The sequence below is a fragment of the Colletes latitarsis genome, chromosome 8 (genome assembly GCF_051014445.1).
Source record: "Colletes latitarsis isolate SP2378_abdomen chromosome 8, iyColLati1, whole genome shotgun sequence".
Lineage (NCBI taxonomy): Eukaryota > Metazoa > Arthropoda > Insecta > Hymenoptera > Colletidae > Colletes > Colletes latitarsis.
The window spans coordinates 32,929,230-32,946,575 of record NC_135141.1 but is presented as its reverse complement, the minus strand read 5'-3'; the positions used below and the strand labels follow the sequence as shown (position 1 = coordinate 32,946,575).

The 17,346-nt window shown below is 35.5% G+C and overlaps 1 protein-coding gene and 1 non-coding gene across 12 annotated transcripts in view; both read right to left on the bottom strand.

Moving 5' to 3' along the window:
• LOC143345105 (uncharacterized) overlaps window positions 1-17,346 on the bottom strand; it is a 105,149-nt gene that overhangs the window by 44,788 nt on the left and 43,015 nt on the right. The window lies entirely within an intron of this gene.
• Window positions 1,086-1,300, bottom strand: LOC143345190 (small nucleolar RNA U3). Its single transcript, XR_013080212.1, has one exon. It is a non-coding gene; the product is annotated as a small nucleolar RNA U3 (small nucleolar RNA).

The following is a 17,346-nucleotide window of genomic DNA, read 5'->3' as shown; positions in this document are numbered from 1 at the left end:
GTAATAGAGTTATGGACCGAAAAATTTTATTTCCAAAGCTGAAACGTAAACGGATACGGATACGGATACGGATACGATTATTTAACAGCAAAACTTGTATCGATTCGCTCGAAGTCCCGGAAATTTACTACTAGCAAACAGCTTCATAACCGTGTGTTTTTATGGTTACCGCCACAGTAGCTGTGACGCAGAGATTTTATGCCTCACGGTGGTCTTATGATTTCACAAGCAACGGAAGTAAAGTTCAAGGTGAAACCTTAAACGTACCAGGAATGCATTTGTGCTATTATAGTAGCGGTAATTGAGGCAGAAAATTGTAATCTTTGAAGGTTACTGATTGCGAGTGACCGTTTCCATCGTGTCGTTTGGCCACTATGCTCGATTGACTGTTTCTTTGAGAGGCAAAAAGGCCAATGCTGCTAGAAAGCAATGTCAAACTTACTTTGAAGTACATTTATAGCGAGGAAACGTGGAAGCGCAAAAGTAATGATATTTGACCTAGCATATTCTCGAAATAAATGTAGTTTCCAATAGTCCCTCGAGGGAATCTATGTGGTTAACTAACCTCCAGCTTTTTCCAAAAATATTTAATTACAGCTAACTTGTTTTAAAAATGTTGTTTGCGACTTTGTTGAAATAATTTATTTTTTAATGCTGAGAATATTGTTTACATCTTTTCTCCAGCATTGCGTTTGGATCGTAAACGTTCCGGAAATAAATGCTAGTGTGGAATGTGGTTTATTCCCGATATTTCAATCTGAATAATATCGAAGTTTACCACATTTTTGATTATACTCGCAAGACTATTTTCGGGGCACGCGGAAATAGAAGCGCCCTCGCGGAATGGCTACTGGGTCAACGCATATAGATTCAAACCAGTCTTCTATATTCAAATAGGCAGACATTTTCCCAAGCAAATTCTGCGCTCTTGCAGCCGTTGATTCACTTGGTCGCTCATTCGGAATTGCATACGAAAGTAAGCGTTGCAGCAGTTTGAATATTATCATGGATAGGGGGAGTTTCTTTGCCAATAAAAGTAAAAAGTAAAAGTAAATTATTATTTTTGAAATATTCGATAATAAGCGGCCACTCAGAAAGCTCCACTTCCCAGGCCCCTCGCACTGAGTACAAGGGGTGAACGATCATCGATGACTGAGAAATTGAATCAAGTCAACTTCTCGAGTCTTCCTCACGCTCAGGGAAAGGAGCTATCTATCCTCATCGTGGTTGCATCAACTCTGCGTTTAGGCACAGAGCAAATTAGATCTACTACAGAAATGATCCTGTGAAGTATGATCTTAGTTTTCTCAGCCACGACGACGGCTATATCAACTAATGTCGCGTCATTTTTCATGCGAGAATCGAATGAGAAACGTGGCCATCTAGCGAGAAAATATCGGAGCAACTCCGGTCGATGACTATAGTCATGCGTCACGCATGACGTTCAGGATGATTCTACGCGTAAAAGTTGAAAATCAAGAATAACGAAATTGCGTTCGAGGCTCCGTTTACGAGTTATTAATTTTTAAACATACGCAACAAAAACAATTTCATTTGATATTTACTATACTATATAACATTTGCATTTACAGAGAAAATGCCGTACTATCGACAATCTATTTTTATTCTAGATTTTATTTTTTATAAGTTACAATTAATCATATCCTTGAAACTCTCAAGTAACTACGGTCAATATTCCGTACATGTAATCGTTGTAAATACGTATTCTATCATCCTACGGAAGGTCGTTAAAATCGAAGGAGCACAGTTTGTTTATAAAATTCAGTAGAACAAAACAAACACATTTGTTTTAATTCCATCCACAATATTTAGAACTTTCCAGTGTACAATACCTCACGCGTGAAAAATTTCTACCGTGCTGTAGTACTCTGTGTATTCACTTTAAAGCGACTGATCCGCGAGAAGTAAGAAAAAGTGGGATAAAACATTCTTGAACCAGAGCATCTCCGGTTAACATCATTGTCTTCGAGCACTTCGAAACGGTGTCCAGTTTCACTTTCGACCGGATGTCGTTCGACGTATATCGCGCAGAAACGCGAATAAAAGATTTCGCGTACTTTCTCCGATTCATATCCGGTTCCTCCCTTTTCAGCTTAGATTGCACCATCGACCAAACATTCGGCCAATCGTAAATGGCCGACTTTCGCTTTCTCCGGAGTGTGTAAGCTCGGCGTAAGTACGTATTGTCACGAGAACTCGAGTCGCGTTGCATCGTACGGTCGCTAGCAAAGTACAGATACGCTTTGAAAGCCTGTCACCAAGGAGATGGCACGTGCTACCACTCGTCTGCAGTACAACTACGGAAGCCTCGTTTCGTCATCATGCTTCAAGATTCGTTTCCACGCGCTGATTATTCCACGGCCGATATACTTTTTTCTTCGACGCTTTACGATTCTCCCGTCACAAAGGGATTCGGTAATTGGCGGTACGATCGATGGAGGGTGATTCCACGTGCGATGATAAATCGAAAATGTGGAATGAAATTTTTTCGTACGAGGTTTAGTTTTCGAAAAAATAGACTTTGAAAATTCATTGCAAATGCATACAATGGAGTACGACTTGGACGTCAGTGTAAGTAGAAACAGTGGATAGTGGACAGACATACTGAATCGCTCGCGTATTCCACTTTCCCCCCCTATTTTACTAATAAAACAATTCACAATAATATATTTAATGTGAACGAATCATGCACAAGGATATACAATTATTTATAATTTATAATTAGTCAAAGTATGGTATTCTTTTTAATCACAAAATTAAATCCAGAAATTTAATTTTCAAAAGAATAAGATTTTTAGTTAAATATCTAATTATAAAAATATATTCTTCCAATAAATAAAAATTGATTTTTCTTGTACAATGATATACAAGTTTTCGAACTTCTTTTACGAATGTATAATAAAAGAAAATAGTTGATCGGAACTGTTGTATAATCATCCAACTGTTTTCATAAGTCAAATATGCGATAAAAAAATTTATGCCCCTCGTAAAAACTTTTACGATTCGTTTAATAACTAATTTCACGTGCCCCGATCAAAATTTACTACTGTTTTAAAGTGGCCTTTCTTAAAATACGGTTTTAATTATTACGAATCGCTTCTGCAATGACAAAGCGAAAAACAACAATTTTATTCGTGAATACGGGTTAAAATATTTCCTCGGTTTACGTTTCAAAGAGGATTAGAATTTTCTGATTGTATACAATCCGTAAATTGCAGGTAGCGATTAGGCAACTGTTCGGTTATAATTATCACGCTTTTCCAATCGCACTGAAATTGACAGCTTGTGATTGTTCAAGCTTCAGCTGTGGGAAATATAGTTACGTATTAATGGATCTGACGTCAGATGAACGTGGATGAATCCTAATAGATTATATCTCATAAAAAAATTTGAGAAAGAGAAAGAGTAAAATATAAATAATAATTTAGATCTAAAAAAAATTGTATTTTCCACACTAATAAAGGTAGCAGAAAATAATTGAAATCAATTCAGCTAGTAAGTAACAATTGTAACAAAGAAGAATAAATAGAATAATATTGTATACAATAGATACTTTAAACTTTTAAAATACATTCCAAATATTAAATGAAGTACACACCTGTTTCTAATTCTGCTCGAACGCGAGATTCAAGAGTCTGGTGGAAAACGGGAAATCGAAAATACGTCGCCACAGCATAAACGTAAATATCGCGGAGCAGAGTTGCTCGATATATGCCGACGCTTAGGCGGTGCAATATTCACTGGCTTCTGCGACTCAGAATCCCCTTCAACGCGCACTTTTTTTATTCGCCGGCGAAGAAAGTGCTATTTCTGCTTTGGGGAAGACCTCTTCTCTGGAAGATGCGCACGGTAACGGGAGCCCGAGGAAGTCGTACGCCTCGACGTTACAAACCATCGCACTTGCATAACAGATTTTCGAAGAGAAAAGAAAAGAAATAAACCACGCGACCGGGAAACCTGTTGCATTAATAATTTTTCCTAAATCGAAATACTCGTTCCGACTTCCGCTTAAACGATCGTATCCTCGTCGAATACTTCGAAACTAGCTCTTTGACCTCTAACTCTGAAATTTTATCGATGTGTAGCTTTGTAATACAGTAACGTGGCCGACTGCTCCTAATTCTTTAAGTTCATCCGTTTAGTACGAGATTCTTGCCTCATTATTCTCCTAAGCACGTTTAACGAATATCGATCGCAAAGCATTAGAACTAAACTAAACTGGTTAGAAATGGAATCACTACGAGGAATAACATATTTTTAATATAAAAAAGCTCGATAGATCGTATCTTATAGGATTGTTCTGCTCTAAATAATTTTTATTACTATTAGAACGACCAAAATTATTCAAAAATGTATTATTTGTTTTTCTTGAAATAATTTTACTAATTCACGATACGCTGACTGAACGAAAAGCTATTTCTTCGCTGTGTATAGAGTCTGTCTAACACAAATTGCAAATGAAAGTTTGGACAGTATGATTTGGCCAGTGTCCAAACGATATTTTATCGTCGATGTATCTTATTGAAGCTGTGGTCACGGAAGGTATCAATGAACACAGTAAAGTATGTCGAAAACGACAAATAAATTCTTTGGAAAATCCTGGCACAATACCAAGATGGAATAATACCACAGTTACAATAAAAAAAAAATGTATTTCTTAAAAATTAAAAGATAGGAATTACAATTATTCAGTACTCACTATTCCGAGTCTTTTTATTCGTATCTTTCAGCCATTTTTCATCACTTCCTGGTATCTTACTTCGAATATAAATATTTTGAAAAGAACTGAAATTTTTTCGAAATAACTCCAACGAAAATAAAGCATCGGAGATGAAGTTTTGTTTACACATTGTCCGAGAAATATTGAATGTACGTTCCAGATTCAATTTCTTGTTCAAATATTTGTAGAAGACTGCGGGGAAAAACCGGTTACAACATTAATTTTACACCAATAAATTCACCAGTAAAATAATGCTAACTAGACTTTCGTTTTATTTTGTTATTCAATAAACAAACCTGCAGAATTGAAAAATATGAATTTCTAATTTTACCAAATATGAATTTAATTTTATTTCAAAATCAGACACCAAGCATTGATAAGCGTACGAAAGGAAACTGCAGATAATTTTCACGTTATGGAACGTGTAATGTTTATGCATTACGAATAAATCTATGGAATCATATTAATTTAAATCATTCCTGTAGATAATCCAGAGTAAAATAAGGTTCGCGTATATTTCCATAGAATTATTATTTATGACACAATTGTTAATGATCCGATTTATATCCATTTTATCTTTTCTCTTATCGACGTATGATTTTGTCGTATTAATTTAATAAGTTACTATTCACTGCGTTAAACGATTTTCAATATTGTATGTAAAATATTGCAATATGCATCATTAATCTCCATTAATAATGTAGAAAATGTAATTTATCTCTGCGTGTTTCAATAATTAGATTATGCAACAATAAATTCAACCGTTGTGTTTAAATATTTTTGTAACAATTTTGTTAAAAATTGTCTTCATTTTACTTCATATGTTAATATTGTATCGACGTAATATTTCGTATATTAATATCAAATAAACTCGTTCTCTATATTTTCTAATAAAGTTTTGTGAAATGTACTGTGACATATTTATTTAAATTGTTTTTTTAAAGAAAACGTAAATAAATTCCAACCGAAATAAAAGCGATAAAATATGAAGAAATTGAAATATCTTGTTTTAAAGTGTGCTTTAAAATAAGAAAATAAATTCTGATTATTTATGACGATAAACCATTATTGATTATAGCCAGTCGCCATTTTGGCATACTTTCTACGAGATTCATAACGTAACAAGTTGTACGTGACAGCCATATTTTACGAATTTAGCGTGTTAACGTATTATCGCGCGAACACGTTCTCCTCGAAGCTTTTGTTTCATAAAGACACATACATTTTTAATTAAATTACCATCACGCAATCGACCCCACTGTTCCAACGAAGGAATATAATTTTTCTGTTTCCATTAGCGGCAGAACCGGATTCAATGTTCCAGATCTTTATCCTTTGGAAGCATCCACTACAATCAGGGTGGCAAACCATTTTTCTGCAGAGTGTAACAGGCCCCTTTCGTACAAATAAATTATTTATAGAACGCTTAAAATGTCAGTCAACGGTGCAGGAATTTAAACAACCCCCGCACACGATCAATTGATAAAATAAGAATCTATAATCTGGGCGTCGAGGGTGAAATTTTTTACGTATTAGTTGGTTATAAATCACAACGTCGGTTGTTTCCTGGCGATTTACAAACTAATAACAGACGTTTAATTTCTTTACTATCTCGGTTCTACTCGTAAACTTTTACTGAGTGTTACACGGTTCCCAAAATCACTGCTTTTTTCCAGTGTAAAAATTTCTGCTTAGCAAGCAACTCTTCGAAAAAGATTCATCCATAAAAACGACATCTCTCTTGTTACGATCGATGTGATTTCAAGTCCAGTTCGTTTTACAACGTGCACCCTCGACTGGAGAGGTTCTAGTAAAGTACTCGGAAAATATTATTTAATCTCTTTTGAACATTCGAGGTTAATGTAAAACCTTAAGAAATTTGTCGACCACTTGATTCCAAAATTAGAAAAAAAACTGCCAATTTTTTCAAATAAAAAAAAAAAAATAGAAAAAAAAAAATCTCAAATCGTTCTAAAAAAATTATTTTCAGTTGTGGGGGTCAAATACAATCATTTTTGGTGAATAGACATAACCCCGAAATCCTACCCACTTTCGAGAAAAAAAATTCAGTATTGGCGGAACTTTAAACGTTAATAACTTTTTAACGAAGCCTCCATCAACAAATTGGTATTCTTAATTTTCGTCTTATTTTGGCCTCTAGAATCTCCCATTAAAATTTTTCCCAGGGTTGGCCGATCACCCTGTATAAAAAATTGATTTTTAATTCTTTAGACTCGATACATAAATAAAACAAATAAATATTTTGCAAGCTTTGTCAGCTTTGTGAAGCAACGATACATAATATTTGCAAAAGTGATTTTGTATTTTTGAATTCTCGCGATATATCGCAATAAAAGATAGTTATAGCGTCATGTTTAATAACGGATATCGATGTCCTTCGCATGTACTAAGTGTATTAAAGTCAAATAAATTATAAATGTACCGAGTAATACTTCATGAAGTTAATAGCAGTTTTTCTTGACCTAATTGCATATTGATCGATACGTTCGTTCCTAGATCCCCGTTGATCTATTTCAAACAATGTTAAAAAACAATTGAATTGAAATTATTTGGACGATTTTACCAATATTTATTTTAATAATTCCTTCGTTAAAAATGATTAATTTTATATTATAAAATATCAACGATATCGAAGATACGAATATTCTGAATTTTTTAATTATTAAATGTGACTCGCATCGTCGTCTAATAAAAGTTGTAACACAGATACTGAGGGTCCTTGTATTGCTAAAGCTGCCAGTCGAGTGCAAAGGGTTAAAGAGAAAAAGTCAGACGAAATACCGTGACTTGAATTTCAAATAAATTTCCAGAGAAAACTATTACGATTTTCCAGATGACGACTACAATGACACACAAATAATAATAGCACTTTTTCAAACGGAACATCGATCGATATCTGTGAAACTAGGATAATCCTGAGCACACATATAACGAGTTATTTTATTTATACCATGCAATTTATAGTAGGAGGATCGCATTATTATTATTATTATTATCGATCCATTAACGTTGTTAATTTATTTAATTATGATATTCAGCAGAGAGAATTGGATGAATCCAAAACCTAAAATAATCTTGAAATATTGATTTGAGAATGGAATATGGAAAATTAAAGAATTATGTGCCATTAATAATCTCTGTGTTCTAGAATCGTGAATTAAAAATAAATTTTATATTAAATCTTCTTTTAATATAAGCAATTAGGAAATTGAGTTACGAACCACTTTGTTTCCACGTCGTTAGACAGTACTAAAGGAATGTGAATCCTTTCGTTTTCGCGTCATTAAATATTATAAAAAGTGAGAAATCCGATGGAATATTAAAGGAAAGGAATTTCTAATTCCTTAAATAATATAAAACCTGAAAGGGAAATAGGAGGGAAGAATTTATGGACAATAAATTAAAAGTAATCCGGTGAAATTATTGGCCAATAAATTAAATTTATATCTTCCAACGTGGTTTATTTTTGTATATTAATTTATCCGAATTCAGAGACTGGGGAATCAAATTTCTCTTATGAGACGTTTAATTCGGTAACATTGACGATCACGAGTTAATATTAATTGCAATAATTAATTAAATGAAATGTTAAGAATATTAAATTTAACATAAAAAATAATTTGTTTCTGACTATTCGAGCCTAAAGAAAATATTTAAATATTTTTAGTATGGCCACCAGCGTGCACCCAAGCCTCGAAGTAGAACTTATTTCCGTTTCTTCCACTTTTAGTCCGAGATGAGGCCGATTTCGTCACGCGTTCAGTTTGTTCAACCTACTCTCGCGATAGAGCCTACACGCAGATTCAGCCTCAGACGTATCGTACTTTGCAACACAATATTTCAGGATCTTATCGAAAACCGTAAGGGCGAAAAGAACAAGTACAAGTTGCTTTTCATAATAAAATCACTATCGTAGAATCTCTTGAAAATGAGCACGAGGTCGAAGGACTTCGGTGAATACTTTTCGCGCAAAGATTTCGTAGTTCCTCGAAGCACCCTCGAGTCTTTCTATACAAGTGGCAATTCTAAGGTACAGTTTATTGTTCGAACGTGAGAACAAAGTAGATACGCGTGTACGTGGCCTCTTGGGGACACTATTATTTTACCAGTTTATTGCACACGACTGTATCGGGCCAAGGGAAGCTTTCCTCGCACCCTGCACAAATAAAGTGGCTTTTTATAAATTTTATTCTTATACGTTTCTTACTTGTTACACTGACTGCATCGTCAGATTCGAGATTAGGCATTGCAACGTTTATTCACATCTTTTGTTGTTGGAATTTCGCAAAATAAAAAACTAAGAAACTGTTTGTAATTTCGCCTAGTTTGCGCGGTGATTTGAAACTTTTTACCAGCAGAGAGTCCACCAGAAACAGACGACTGCATAATGCACTCGGTTAGAAAGTAAATAATGTACAACCGGAGTCATTAATTTCTGTCGTTTGAGGAGTATGACATGGTAAACGCATCCCTTTCGCCACCCTGACACGATTCGCAGTTATAGTGCAGCGATACGTAGCGTTACTGCAGCGACGCAGTTGCGCAGAATTACTATACCGCCGATCGCATGATAGAGCGATTCTAACCTTACGAAACATTTAACATGGACGGGGCTGACCTATGTGCGACGCGTCCCACGAATTGGTATGAAATAACAATGGTCTGTAAATAGCTACGGGATGTTTAACCCTGGAATACTATACCGAGGCATTGCATCCACCAATGACGGATTATATGACAAACAAAATAGACAATAATGATCTGGCGTCCATTATATTCTAGGATCGTAAATATTGGAAACAGTGAACACAGTTTTTACGAAATAATCAATAACTACAGTCTTTCGTCCAAATTTCCTATTAAAATATTTATTTTAACCCCGATGAGACCTTAATAACCTTGGCAGACTAAATATGTATTTAACAATCTTATTTAATCTACTTAAACTGTAGATCTTTATGCAAATTCATATTTTTATTAATAGAATTAGTGAAATGGGAACTTTTTAGAGGGTTGTCTCAACCCCTAAATATAATAACTCGTAAATTAGCAGTCTAATAATGAGTACTGCGATATCCCGGACTCTAAAGTAATTTTCACTCGATAATTCTCTAAAAAAAGTTCCTTGAAAAAGTATCGCTTTAATTCTGTTTCCAAATGATAAAATATTCTTTCGAAAATCTAAATAGCCGCGGGAAGATGCAACGTAACGATAACCAGGGTGAAACCCTCGTGGTGGTCCAAAGAAAACGGGGGCAGAAGATCAGGGTAGCGAAGGGATGGTGATGACACAGTGGTAAAAGCGGCTAGCCAGCAATCAGAACTCCAGAAGATCTCTTTTGCCACGTCGGTGTGGCCTCTTTTGCCTCGACACCCACGTGCACAGAGAATTTGTACAAACGTTTGTACGTTGGCAGTATCGTACTAAGCTGGACCAAGACGAGGAAAATACAAACACATAAGGAAACTGTTACAATCGAACGACTCGATAGCCACTTGCGCGAATACTCGACCTGCAAGTTAAAGTGGCAAAAACGAAACCAGCTCAACGAGGTTGTTAGGTTCAAACTCAACATTTGTATTGTACTACTTTTCGTACGTCCAATGCACGTATACAAGTACGATACAAATTGTCACTTGCCAAAAGAAAACGATGTGTAATTAGACTATATCCGTCATAGAGAAATTTGCTATTTAAATTGCAATTTTAGCGAAAACTACAACTTGCAACGCATTTCGAAAACGACACTCTGCAGGTAAAGATCCAACGGGGAACAGTAAAATGGGTCACACTGTACGTGTACACGGTGCTTTGCCGCATACTTACGATCTTCGCGACCTTTTCTAAGACCCAAGCGTTAAAACAATTTCTCAGAAGCGGTGAAATTAATTTTATCGCGTCGCGAAACGCGAACCGTTGTTTCGAAACGCATTTCTGTAAAGCTAATCGTTGAATCTGAGAAATTAGCTATGTTATTATTTTTAAAATAGAGTTTCTCGCGTATGCAAACTATTTAATTTCCGTGTTGCGTTCAAAGATTCCTTGCCGCGCGAATTTTTAGCGGCAACTTTAATCCAACGTGATTACTTTTTAATTAGTTTCACGTCAAGTGGCTGCCGTCTTTTGCAGTAGCCACCACCCCTGAGCAAAAAGTTGTTGATCAGATACAGTAACGCGAAGCTAACTGAAAGTATTTATATCCCAGAGATGCAAAATATTGTTATATATGGGGTGTCTCAACGTAAACATCTAGATTTTTTTTAGTTTTATATTTTATAAAATTCTATTTAAAAAAAACTATTGTTATCTCAAGTTTAATGCGTACTTTACCTTACTTCATAAACAACGTTATTTGAATTTGAATCTACGCCAGTTCCAAGCAAATCAAGCTTAATTGTTCAATGGCATTTACCAGACTCTGAATACGTCAGACACTCCTATTTCTACGCCATGACAGCTTGCTTTTCTGTCGGGGTAACGAAATGGTATGCTAAAGACAACCCGTCAGTTGCCTTGAGTGGCCAATTGATTTTGATCCCACGGTAATGGGTATTCGATTAATTATAACAGAGCTTAATTAAGGACGAAGTACGACAGGGTAAATAGAGTAAACTTATCTAATCCCCTCGTTTGTGCATTCGCATAATCAATTTTCACCTTCGCTGTGAAAAGGATTCGCAGAAATGATTAGAGCATTATTACGCTAACAACGAGCACAGTTTCGCATACAATCATAAAACAGGAGAAATTAGGGTGGGTGGTAATAACAATTGCATTACTTTAAGAAAGCTACGATCCTTCTATTTTTAAAGAGAAGCTTGCTTACAATCGTTCGTGATTTTCATTCGCGTCGCGTTGCATGCATTGCTTCATTGGACCGTACAACAGCGTTCGAAACGATTCATCACAACCTGTTGATTGCTAAATTACACAATTTTCGCCTCTATCAGAGCGCTATAACCTTCCTGCAATCTTACTTTTCTCGACCCACTCGGTAGATTGTGTTGAATCATGGCTAACCCTTTCTAACATTTGATTGTGACTCAAGGATACGTTCTTCAACCTCTTTTATTTAATATTTACGTAGTTGTGACGATTGTCAGGTATACAAAGTGTTTTATAATATTTACTTTAGTGGTAGATGGAGAAAATAAAAATTAAAAAGTTCCTGTAAACATACGCTCCATGTAATTTTGTTTCTAACAAATGAGACTCAATTTTCATGTTTATATCTAATATTTTACAAATAATTTTGTGACAGAAGAAAATTTTGCAAAATCTGTTTACACAGGATTTTCTTTAACTCGAATACGTATACTGCTGCAATGTAAAATATTTTTAAAATCATAATGCAACTCCGTTGTTTTCAGCTAGAAAGGAAACAAGAAAACTGTCTTGTTTTCGTCTCGGGTACCTTCATCTTTTCTATTCCGAGAAGGAGTTACGTGCACGCCGTAGATTGCGAGGAAATAAATTATTCCGCCACTGCGTTTCTCTCCAAAGGGGATACATAGTCGTCTTTCAAGACCTACGATCGCACGGGACGAACTCTGTTCGTTATTTACGCAGACTTCGATTGTTTCCTGATGGACATGAAACCGGAAGAACAAGATCGTAGACGCATTGGTAGCCGTTTGTATGCGTTTCGACATTATAGGATAGCGCGAGTTCTCGTGGGAACGTGATACCAGCTAAGAACCATAATTTGTCGGATTACGATGTGCGTTTCAGGGAAAATGTTACGTTCCTACGAAGAGAAAATATATGATCTCACGAAATATCAAACGAAACGATAAAAATCTCATACTATTTACATATTTATTTGAAATTGATTGTATCAACACTTTGACTGGCAAGACTTTTCATTTTCAAACTAAAACAATTAATTCTCAAGCTGAAATCTCAAATCATGTAACGCATTTAGCTTCTGTTTGAAACATCGCGAGTTTGTAATTTATTCAATTAAGTTGTCGGTAGTCACTGTCGAGGATCGATTGGTTTATCGACCCTCGCTGAAACCTATTGACTCTTGGAAAGAAGAATTGTTGCCAATACGGAAGTTACGTGGACGCAACACTTACGTGTAACGAACTAACTCGTGTATATTTGAAATATGAATTTAATTATAAATGAATCGAATAATGTAACATTGTGAATAATGAATAAATGTATAGTAGCTTCAGTATGGCCAATACGTATTATTCAGTTAGACGTTCTTCGTACTTAGGGTCAGAAATATATGATAAAAAATTCATGATTTTAATAAATTAAAAATAAAAACTGTCTCATAATCGAGGCTTGAAAATTCAAAATTAAACCATAACGTGTGCCCTATTTATAATAATTTTTACTCCCACTCGATAATTCACTATTTTATCCAACGTTAGAAGAAGTAATGAATAAATATTGGGCTAAGAAACGGCGAGCATGAAAATGTAATTCTGACGAAGCAAGATGTCTGTATGCGATTTCTTTCTCCGATAGACGTCAGCCAGACAAGAGAATGTTTCAGAGCATTCGGAGAAGACGCAGGTTTGTTTAAAAAACGAATGTCAGACCACGCAGTATCAAAACTGTTAATCTAGAGGAGAAAATCTTGAATGATGGTATCAGAAAAATAACAGCAATGGAGAATATGACAGACCAATTGCTTTATTTTTACTATGTTCAGAGAGCACAGCCACCCGCGAAGATGATTTATCTCCAAAAGAGTCAACGTACAATTTTTCAAATGCATACTATTTAATTTTGTTTAAATTTGTTCGTACGTACATGTTAATATTTCGAGCACATTCTATGAACCTGAGTAGCTATATATACATTAATATACTAAACACAGAAATGATGTCTACGACCTGAAAACAGGGTCAAACAGGGTACAAGTTTGTAGAAACTTATTTCATTGTTTTTGTGTCACCTACTCCCCTACTTGACACCATACATTATGAAACACCCTGTACGCCATTAATTTTACGCAACGTACGACTACAGTTCCACTTTCGTTTCGTTTCAGTACCAAACATGTTCAAACCGATTTAACTTCGTTTTTTCAAACGTCGCTGTTATAGTATCTCCGTAATTTATTATTTCCCGAAGAAGAGAAGAAAGTGAATGAATTTACAAGCACGTTTCCGTGACACGGATTATGGCTCGTTCGAACGGTCAATAGTATTGATTCGAGAAGGCAAAACGAGCGTAAGCAGCGTGGTCGCCACTGTGGCGTATGAGAACGTTTGTGCACACATTCGTACTGAAAGTGTACGGCCTCGCGTATCTCCGTGCGATTACAGGGTAACATGATGCGCCATGCGACAACTAGGCCGATTCTATGTCGGATTTATACTCAATTGTCCTCGGTGAAGCAGAACAAATTCCAATTCTGTCGATCGTGCAATTATTCCTTCTAATCGAGTGGGTGTTATTTCTTTATATTTTCTATTATTGTATTATCCACTGTTCTAAGACAGTGGACACTGAAGATTCTCTCCTTTCATCTTTGCTATATGTATATTTCCTATTTACATCGAAAGCTAACCATTAATAAATAAATAATTGAGATAATACAGAGTGTCTCTAGAGTCCCCCCGTCTATTTAAAAAAAATAATAGGAATTTTAGAAACGCAAAAATATGCATTAGAAATTTGCGGTGTTCTGGAAAGAATTATACTTATCCCGAACATTTCGATTAACGATACCGAACAGAGCGCGGATAAGAAATTGAAGTTTTATTATGATGAATCGTTCCAATCGTTGAATACACTTCGCCAATTGTGCGGAACTCGCTTCCCTCGTCTCTCGAGACTTTTCCAATTCTTTATAAGCGTCGATATATAGCGTAACCGATAAAATTCGATCTCTGTGTTATTTCTTGTGTGCGAAATTTCTGTTCGAAGATCAAACTCTGTACTCAAAGAAATCCACCGATATACGATGATTTTCATAGTCCACCGAACATGGCCATGAAAATTATGAAATATGATGCCCCCTTTCATACTCGATTCTTCTTGATGAAACCAGAGACAGATATCTATCTGATATCGAGATTGGACTTCCATAAGCTTCGAAAAGTAGCTCAAGTCTTATAGAGATTCGATGATACTCTTGAATTCAATCGTTCTTACTTTCGTGGATATAGGTGTATATAAGATATCCAGTGCAAGTAACAATTATCGTGAAAAATTCATCATCTATATATTTCGTGGTGTTTTAACGGACAGAAAAAGAATTAATGTACGCCGCGTTCGTTAACAAAGTTGTATTGAATTCCACAGTTTTCGCGTAACTGATATAAAACGAGATTTGCGAGAAAAAATAATGAGATTAAATATTTTTTCTCCGGAAATGAAAACAGCGCACAAACGAACAACTTCGACGGAAATTTAAACTCGCTGGCTCGAACGTAGGGTACGTGTTGCGTGCAATGATCAAACGCAAACAAAAAGGGCGTAGTTTTAACAAGGATCGTTTATTTTTTCGTACACATTTCGAACTGCAGTTTCAGGACTGTTTTTGGTACGAGTACAACGATAGAGAATGTTATTGTCACTTAAAATAAAAAAACAGGTGTACTTGTATTATATATTTTTAAACCTAGTAAATTATTTCTTTCTGTCGAAGAAAATCGGTTGATAACGCTTTAAAAACCTCAAAGAAGAAGTCCACGTAATTCCCTAGTTATTACCAACTAATACAGAAAAATTGTCTAAAAAATTTTAGCGCTACAAAAACGTGGAAAGCGAGTATCAGAGAAATATTGGAACAACTCGAATGTGCTACTACGGTACTCTTATTCGCCTCATCTGTCACTGGTTCTTTTTGTTCCCGCGGTTGAAATCGAAGATCAAAGGCGATCTTCTGAAAGTATCGACGGTGTTCAAAGGCAGTAACCGACGCTATAAAAAAAACCTCACAGAAGCTGATTCTCGATTCTCCTACGAAAGACGAAAATGTCTTTAACGTTAGCGGAATGTATTTGAAAAGTTTTACTTTGCAAATTCTTAAATTTCTTACATCGACAGGACAGTTACTCTCGCTTCTTCCGTACTGTATAATAGCGACTCAAAAAAGAACTCTGGACGACGATGATTCTTACTTACGAGTGAAATCAAGTTCATTAAGTTTTCTATGGCAATCTCACACGTTTGATATCAGATTGAACATTTCCAGACCTAATTCAAGGATTAAATTAGTAACGGCAATTTTGGTCGAAATGGTAGAAACAGTGCAGTGTTGGCAGGAGCAGAGAACAAAACACAACATCCTGCACTAAGCTGGTACATTTCCGGGTAGAATACTAAAGCGAGCCTCGACTCTCTTGTTTATTTAAGTATATATAGTCAACGTTTGTCGAAAGTTTGGGTATATTATACACTATCTGAATATCTTCATCAATCGAAAGTTCTCTACAAAGCCAAAAATCAGTGTTTCGAGTAATAATTAAAATACATATTTATGCAACGATATTTTGCAATCTAGTAAACTACCATTAATTTATTTTTACGTTTCGTCTCTTAGATTTGAGTAATCTTTAATATCTATAAATATTATAATTGCATACTATCAAAAGAATCTTTAATAAAACATTTTTTCGACAAAAGTAGGCGACACTTTCGACACGATAACTGTAATATTTAGACCGCCCAAATCGTCCGGACTTGGAATTAATCGATAACGTATTCCTCTTTTAAATTGGCGAGCACTGATCTCTGACCTGAAAATTATCGAGAACGTCTGTGGCTGGTTCCGAAACGCTTATTCGAATGGAAAACTATTCGATGGTTATCGTTGATTCCGGCCATTAGGACAATTTGGAGTTAAAAAGTTTTACAAATTTTTGTAATAAAATGAAAAATGGATCGAAGAGATAAATCTGGAATATTTGTGAAAAAGTAGTCTGTCTTATATGTATTGTATTTTTAATTATTTTTGGCGATTTCGTTTGGATTTCACGATACTTTGCGTCATTTCGAGAGATTTCGTATTGATTTCAAGAAGAGGGTTCGTGACTTTTAAGAGTGAATAAACCTTTGAGATATTCCTTCCCCTTCATCCTTCGTCGTCTACAGGGGATGGTTTTCACCCTTGGTCGCTAAGGCGATTGACAGCTGCGCGACATGCTGCGCAGAATCGCTATGCAACCGACGGAACAAACTGCAATCTTCCGGAAAAATCTCAACCGGACGGTCGTTTCGTGCCAAATTAGCACGCGTGCAGTGGAGAACGACTTGGACAACGATACAAGTAGAAACAGAGATTAATGGACAGACACGCGTCAGGTAAACGATATTCGATCGTACGCGTATCCGGCAAATTTCGAATTCAATTACATCGAAAACGAATCCTCGAACCAGGAAATGTCGACCCAAAACTGGAGGTGTTATTTATTACATAAATATCATTTCGAAATATTGAACAAAATTTACCTAATTTATTTAAACGATAGACTAGCAAATGTATGATACAAAATAATATACAAAACATTGTCTAACGCGCCAGGATTTATTCTGAGTAATTTCTATATGACTCGTTGTTATGGATTATTTAATCGCGTTTGGGTTAGGTGTTGCAGAGTATTAAACGCGC